The 8,376-nt window shown below is 45.5% G+C and overlaps 1 protein-coding gene across 1 annotated transcript in view; it reads left to right on the forward strand.

The window, feature by feature from the left end:
- LOC100558851 (ovostatin) overlaps positions 1 to 2,501 on the forward strand; it is an 85,378-nt gene extending 82,877 nt beyond the window's left edge. The window contains exon 36 of the mRNA XM_062971381.1: positions 2,333 to 2,501. The gene's annotated coding sequence lies outside the window, so the exon portion shown is untranslated. The remainder of the gene's footprint in view (positions 1 to 2,332) is intronic.
- The last annotated feature ends 5,875 nt before the right edge of the window (positions 2,502 to 8,376 follow it).

The following is an 8,376-nucleotide window of genomic DNA, read 5'->3' on the forward strand; positions in this document are numbered from 1 at the left end:
ATTAAACATCGACATCAAACAATAATGAGACATTACCACCAAGTTAGACAACACACTAAAATTACATTTTAACTCAACTATTATAACAAGACTTAAAATTTTAAAATAAGTAAAATGTTTAAAAACATTAAAGTTTAAAGGTTATAAAACCAAAGTAGCAGCCATTTCCATGTTCCAAGCCGAGCTGAATATTTCATCTGAATATTTCATTATATGCTTGCGAGCATAAGAAAGTTTTTAATGATTTTTTTAAACAAGAGAAGGGTAGGAGCAATTTTAATTTCCTTAGGGAGGGAGTTCCAAAGGTGGGGGCAACTGTGGAGAAGGCCCTTTCACTCGTTCCCACCAGCTGTACCTGAGACGGGGGTGGGACAGAGAGCAGGTCCTCATCCGCTGATTGCAGTGTCTAAACAGACATATACAGAGATGCAGTCAGCTAAGTAGTCTGGACCTGAACTGTTTACGGCTTTAAAGATAATAACCAGCACTTTGTATTTCACCCAGAAACAAACTGCTAGGCAGTGGAGTTGCTATAATGTGGGAGTAGTTCTCAGTTAGTAATCTGGCCACTGATCTTTGGCCCAGTTGAAGTTTCCAAACAGCCTTCAAAGGCAGCCCCACATAGAGCGTGTTGCAATAATTTAATCGTGATGTAACTAGGGTGTGGACTACCATAGTCAGATCTGGCATCTCAAGGTACAGGCAGAGGCGGTCCAACCGCCCGCCGAGGGAAGCATTTGCCTGTGGCGCTATCGTCCCAGGGGCACAGTCGAGCCCCTGGGAGGATGGCGCTGCCACTCACCTCCTTCTCCTTTGTGCCTGGGCCTTCCCGCCGTGGCCCATGTGCCCTGGCCCCGCCTCCCGTGCAGCGCAGGAGGCGGGGCCAGGGCACGTGGTGTGGGAGGCATGGCCAGACCTGGCCCCGCCGCCCACGCCATGCGGCCTGGCCCAGTCAGACTGGATGGGCCTTCTCGCCATGGCCTGGCTGAGCGGGAAGGTCCATCCAGGCCACGGCAGGAAGGCCCAGCCCAGCCACGCTGGCTGGGCCTTATTTATTTCTTTATTTAATACATTTATATCCCGCCCTTCTAACCCCGAAGGTGAGAAGGCTTACAAATTAAATTTACATACAATATATTATCAGCATAGCACAATACTGGCAATAAATTACCGCCTTCCCACCGCGGCCCACGCGCCTTGGCCCCGCCAGGAGGCGGGGCTGCCTGACACGGGTGGCGTGGTCGCCTGATGCGGGAGGCTGGGCCAGGGTGCACGGCATGAGACGCAGGGCCAGGTCTGGCCACGGCTCCCGTACCGTGCGGCCATGCCTCCCGCGGCACGGGGGGGGGCATCAAAATTCATTTTGCCTACTAAGACAAAATACCTATGCACGCCTCTGGGTACAGGCACAGCTGGTGCACAAACTTTAATGGTGCAAAGGCACTCCTGGACACCACCAACACCTGGGTCTCTAGGGTCAGCAATGAATCCAAGATTATCCCCATGTTGCAGACCTGTGACTTCAGGGAGAGTCTGATCCCATCCAACACAGGTTGCAACCCTATACCCTGATTGCCCTTGTAACTGACCAGGATCACCTCAGTCTTGTCAGGATTTAGTTTCAGTTTATTAGCCCTCATCCAGTCCATTACTGATGACTGAAACTACATCTTGACAAGACAGAGGTACTCCTGGTCAGTTGTACGGCGGATCAGGATATGGGGATACAACTCGTAATGGGTGGGGTCACACTTCCCCTGAAGACACTGGTTTGCAGTCTGGGAGGGTAATACATTGCTGACCCTGAAGCCCCAGATGTCAGAGGTGACCAAGAGTGCCTTTGCACAATTAAAGCTTGTACGCCAGATGCACCCATACCTTGGGACACCAAATCTGGCTACGGTAGTACGTGGACTACTGCAATGCACTCTATGTGGGGCTGCCTTTAAAGAGCGCTCACAGCTTCAACTGGATCAGAGATGAGCAGCCAGGTTACTAACAAGCTCCATACAGGGAGAAAACAACTCCCATGTTACAGCAGCTCTACTGGCTGTCAGTTTGTTACCAAGCAAAATATAAAGTGCTGGTTGTTACCTTTAAAGCCCTAAACAGTTTGGGTAAAGACTACCTGACAACCCACCTCTCCTCATATGAACACACTGAAACACTGCAGCCGACACACTAGCGTGTTGCAACACACACTTTGGAAAGCACTGGTTTATGCCTTAAGTATCTATAACTACACCTGAGAATTATTATGTTGCATGGGTCTGATTACCTCTCACTCAGTCACTTGATTACAATATTGGTTTTATCTTTCTTGTTTTCCCAGTTTATGAAGACATCCAGGGCCTAGGACAAAGTTATACTATGGCAAGAAATAATACTTCAGAAATTCAATCATTGAGAATTGGTTTGGGGCAGTTTTCTAGCTGAAGGTTTTGCAACATTGGATAACTGCACCACTACTTTCAAATAAAATGTTTAGATTAATAAAATTATCTGCATTGTCTTTACATCTCATTTCTTCTGGCTGATAATAATCCCTTTTCACTTTCATTCATTCCCTCATTCTGTCCAGGTTTTCCCCTAGTGTCATGCAATCCGTGGAAGGGATACATCAAACACTCCCACCTCCATGATTTCTCAAACACCAAGGGCCTCTAAAGTATGTCGAAGGGATTTTCTTTAAACTCATTGAGTCGTCAGCCAAGTCAAAAGATGACATCACAAGTCCTTCATTTTACAGAATTTGGCGAGCTTCTGCTAAGTGGCTACAAGTGGAAAAGTCTGACATCTTGGTAGGGCCTTGTCACTGGAAGAGGGCTTATTCTCAGACACCTCCAACTCCTCTCAGGGCTCTCAATTCTCTTGAAGGACTTCCCCACCCAAAAGCCCAAAAAGCCTCAGTTCACTTGGTGCTCATGTTTTTCCTTTTCATAGCCCCAGCCCTCAGGAGCAAGGGATACGCCTTCAACTCATCTCCTATCCTGGAGCTCCCATCTTCCAGCTTTCTTTCTGATTTGTCTAGGACAGTGGTTCTCAACCTGGGGTCCCTAGATGTTTTTGGCCTACAACCCCCAGAAATCCCAACCAGATTACCAGATGTTAGGATCTCTAGTAGTTAAAGGCCTAAAACATCTGGGAACCCACTGATCTAGGGGTTTCTTGGTCTCCTTGCCACACCCTCTTCCTGCACAGGCTTTAATTGAGAACAACCAATGAAGTCCTGCTCTTCCACATCTAAGAAGGAGAATAATGGCAGTCCTTTTTTCCTCAGGAATTGCAGTTCTGAGCTAGGATTCCTCCATCCCCTTATGAGACATTGGCCCAAAGTGCAGCGAGAATCAACCAAGAAAAATCATGACATCTGAAGTGTCAGCATAAAAGAGAGGTCTTATGGTTTTCTATATCTCAGCTCTCTTTTTCATTCATGGGAGCAACTTTGAAACCCAGTGATAGAATGAATTCCATTAATTCAAATACAAAAGGAAAAGAGAGAAACATTCTATAGTTCTGTTTACCATCTTTCCCAAGCAAGCTACAATATCCATCCTTTCCCTATAGTGCTGCCCTGCTACTTTGAATGGGAACACTTTCAAACAGTTGTATGAGCATGGCTAACTTCATGGCACGCCAGCTAGTTTCCCACAGGCATTGTGTGAGCTTGTCATTTGAATTTTTATATATATATATTTTAAAACCCAAATTTTTCACAGAAGACTCCTGAGCAAGCTCCGGAAAGAGGCCTGGAGGAGAGTGACATATGCTCCCAAGGAGAAGCAGCCAGGATCGGCCAGGGCTTGCAAGCGCTTGCTGCTGAGCAAGCTCCAGAAAGCGGCCTGGAGAGCAGCATAGGCTCCTGAGGAGAAGCAGCCAGGATCGGCCAGGGCTTGCAAGCGCTTGCAAGCCCTGGCCGATTGCAAGCCCTGGCCGATCCTGGCTGCTTCTCGGGAGCCTACGCCACTCTCCTGCAGGCCGCTTTCTAGAGCTTGCTCAGCAGACAGGCCAAGCAGGCCTTCTTTGGTAAGCCCGCACCTTTTCCTAGAGCCAGCAGGAAGGGAAGGGAAGCCGCAATGTTTTGATTCTCTCTTGAGATCTCCTTGCAAAAGAAGTGAGAGCGGTGTTCTTCCTTGCTTGCTTTTGCTCCTCTCTTCCTGGTGCATTCATTGTTCAGCCTGGCTGTGTTTCAACATTGCAATAGCGCGGGGATTTTGCTGTTTCATGGGGACGCCTGGCCCCACGCAGCGGGTTGCACACTGTTGAGGGCGGAGACGGCAGAATTTAGTGGGGAAGGAGTTTCCAAGCGCATTCATCACTAGATTTGAATGGCGACTATGTTGAGAAGTGCCTAGATTTGAATTGCGACTATGTTGAGAAGTGCCTAGATTTGAATTGCGACTATGTTGAGAAGTGGCATTTGGGTGTGGCTTTCAACTTGCATATGGTAAATGTTTTCTCCTATACTTTGTTCATTTTTAATTCTAAAATGTAATCTACTTTCTAGATAGCCCTTGTATTAAGATATGTGATGTATTTTTTTACATTTATGTGAAGCATTGAATTTTGCCATCTACTACGTTGTAAACCACTTTGAGTCCCCCCAGGGGTGAGAAAAGAGGTATAGAAATGTAAAAAACAAATAAACATAGAGAAAGGTATGTGATGGATGGGGTTACACTTCCTCTGAAAGCTGGGGGTGATCCTGGATTCATTGCTGACCCTGAAGCCCCAAGTATCATAGGTGACCAGGAGTACCTTTGCACAATTAAAGCTTGTAAGCTTGGAACACCAAATCAGGTCATGGTAGTACATGTCTTAACTACATCTCAAATGGATCATTGCAATACACTCTATGTGGGGCTGCCTTTAAAGAGAGCTCAGAAGCTTCAACAGGTTCAGAGATCAGCAGCCAGGTTAACTTCTTTGACTTCAAGGAGCTATTGCCTTTGACTATGAAAACATGTGTTGTTTTCAGGTTAGTTCTCATCAGAACTTTTTTTGCCAAAGTTCATCAAATTCTTCGCCTCTTCTGTCCTCCATTATGCAGTTTTTAGGTTTCATTTTTAGGATGGTGTCTTCAGCCTTACCAGACTCCATACATTCAGTTTCTTCAATCTACTCATCACAATGGTCATGGGAATTTGCAAGCATTTTGGATCAATTGATTCATGTAAATACGGTCCAATTCAGGATCTAGATTCTAAGTGGCATAGTTCTAATGTATTTATCTCTATATAACCCTGTCCTTGGTCTTTAGAAAGGATCTCTTCCCATCTCCATTTAGATGGCAGTCATTTAATGAGCCATCACACATGGGAGTCAAAGCTCCTACCCATCTGTGCTGCCACATCTATGAGTGTTGCTGGATTGTTTTCTCCCTGTCCAGTCTCTCTACAAGGGGAGAGCAGTCAGAAAGCAACCTATGCCATTCCTACCATGCTCTCATATTACCTCAGTATGGAACAGTTCAAGATGGAGGTCTACCTGCATCCCTTAGCCGTTACTTTAGCATTTTAAAGACTTGGTAGCAGGGCTAGTTCATGATCCCTCAGACTGCAGGAGGGGCAGACTATCATTTGAAAAAAACGTGAATTTCTATGCATGCAGCCCATTCTTTATTTGAAGTGCAAAAAATGAAAGAACAATACAAGATTTAATATGAACAGTTTTAACTAACACAAACTTACCAGTATTTCAGTGGGAAGTATGTGCCTGCTTTCAGCTGATAAGATAGTCAAATTAATTAGGACTGTTGTTGTTATGTGCCTTCAAGTTGTTTCAGACTGAGGGTGACTCTAGGGATAGGTAAAGGACTACTCTACTTCTTGCTATCAAAAATGTTTTATTATATCTTTGAGAATATTAAAGAAAGGCAAGTGGCATTAGACTCTTCACCTCTGTCTAATCCAGGCCAAAGACGATGACCTCCAGGAATGTCAAGCTGTGCCCCTGAGCAATGGGCACAGCCCATGCAGACCATTCAGCCATTGTGGACAAACACCTCCAGCTGGTAAGCCTCCTGTTTGCCATCTGGGACTGCCCCAGGTACGAGCCGACTATCAGTGGCCAAAGCTTAGAACAAAGAGACATTGATCACTCCACCACACCTATGGACATTCCCAAGACCTTTACTTTATTTGCCCAGCCTGAGACCAGACACAGAAATCATGTTGTGTACCTTGTTCACATACGCTGGATTCACACTGGCTTGGTGCAGAGCTTTCAGAATAGCACTGAATATCCGTCGTGATGCTTTTGATTCATTGTCTCTGGCATTCTAGACTGTATCTGCATAATGCTGTCATCTACATACGCAGACATCCATTGTCTTCAAATTCCAACTTAAGACCTCCAAATATGGACTGTGTTTCCTGGGACCAGACACAGAAATCATGTTGTGTACTGGTTCACATACACTGGATTCACACTGGCTTGGTGCAGAGCTTTCAGAATAGCACTGAATATCCGTCGTGATGCTTTTGATTCATTGTCTCTGGCATTCTAGACTCTGTATCTGCATAATGCTGTCATCTACATACGCAGACATCCATTGTCTTCAAATTCCAACTTAAGACCTCCAAATATGGACTGTGTTTCCTGGGGATTCCCTCCATCCAGGGACACACCCCCAACCAACTGATTGGCTGCCCCAGGGCTTCCCCATCTAGTAGGGAGGGGATCCCCACCTGCATCATCAAAGCCTGCACCAAACAGAAGGTGAGCTGGCTTAGTCCCACCTCCTGACCAATCAGCCAACCAGCCCCGCACTCAGCCAATCTCAGACAGGGGAGGGAAAATTAAATTGAGGCAATGTTAGTACATGGGTTTTTACTGTATAAAAATGGTTACATGTTCCAATATGGTTATGCTTGTACATTTTGGCATTTTTCGGTACATTGCATTCCTTCTGCAGATTAAAATTAAAGCCTCTGTCCTTGTCTTCAACCCTGGTGAGTTTTACTTCCTCTGCAAACATTGTCAGTTAGCTGGGGTCACCAGGCACGGACACTCGGTATCCGTGGTCCTTAGATTTTTGCATTTTTCAAATGCCAGACTAGATTCAGGCATAAACCAGAATAAACTTTTTTTTCTTCCTTACTTGGAACCCTCTCACACTCAGTTATAGTGCTATGATTCTACTTTAACTGCCATGAGTCTATCTGATTGAATCCTGGAATTTACAGTATACGGAGAGTGATCTAGAATTCAGAGCCAGACAGTTCCTCTATGCTTCTGATTAAACTACAACTTCCACAAGTCTACAGGAAGGAGCTATGGCAGTTAAAGTGGAATCATAGGACAATAATGGTGAAGAATGACAGGGTCTCAGTTTGCTAGGAGGTCATCTGTGTGGCTTACAGTAGCTTCTGCTTCTTTCCATTATTATGGCACATTGTGTCCCCTCACTGCCTCCTGTGCCTTTTATCTCATTCTGCATGTTGTTTGCAGATGACCCATATTCAGACAGTCAGACAGGCTGGTGAGTGATGCCAAGGTAGTACAAGGTGAAAAAAGCCACAACAGTTCCATTCTGCCTCATTCACTTGTTATCAGTCCTCTGACAACCATGGAGAAAAGCAGAAGCCTACTTTTTCTATTCTTCTTTTTCATCATCCTTGGTGTTTCCTCACAACCTACCACTGAACCGTAAACAGCTTGATTGTGTGAATGGGTGAGGGTGTGTGTCTTTCCTTGCCATGTTTCCCACGCAAGTGATTTTTGTCAATTTCCCCCTAGAATGCAATTCTATGCCTTTCCTTGCTGCTACACAAAGCAGACAGATATTTAACTTATGGAATTCACTGCCATAGGTTATGTTGGTGACAGCTGCTTCCTTAGATACTTTTGAAAGAGGGTAGACAAACCTAGGAAGGATTTGGTGATGTGAAGCTTTCATTTTTAGGAATGCTCGGTGTTGGGAGCAGATGGCAGGGGAGGGTAACTCTACTTGTACAGAGTAGTAGCTTAATGTCAGTCCTTGGAAGCTATAGGACACAAAGCAGGCTCACACAGGCAATTCCGTGGAAACACTTTATTGATATCCTTCTTGCCAAGATGAAAACAAAGCTACTACTAACTGAGACCCGCCCAAACCCCAACATGTCAAACAACTACTTCTCCCCGCCCCCCTTCCATGTTCACACCTATCTGTCGACATTCCTTTCCCAGGCTCGAAGGCCAGAGCATGTCACAAATCAATCCTCCCAGCCAGATGGCTCTTATCAGTTAGGCCATTCCCATCCCAATTAACTCTGGTAGGATGGGAACAGATCGGCTTGGTGTGAATGCTGGGCTGATCACATCCTGACATGTCCATGAAATTGGAATTCTTGGGCATTTTTCCAAGTTCTGGCAATGTTAGTTCTTGCTACT

This window comes from Anolis carolinensis, chromosome 2, assembly GCF_035594765.1.
Source record: "Anolis carolinensis isolate JA03-04 chromosome 2, rAnoCar3.1.pri, whole genome shotgun sequence".
NCBI classification, from domain to species: Eukaryota; Metazoa; Chordata; class Lepidosauria; order Squamata; family Dactyloidae; genus Anolis; species Anolis carolinensis.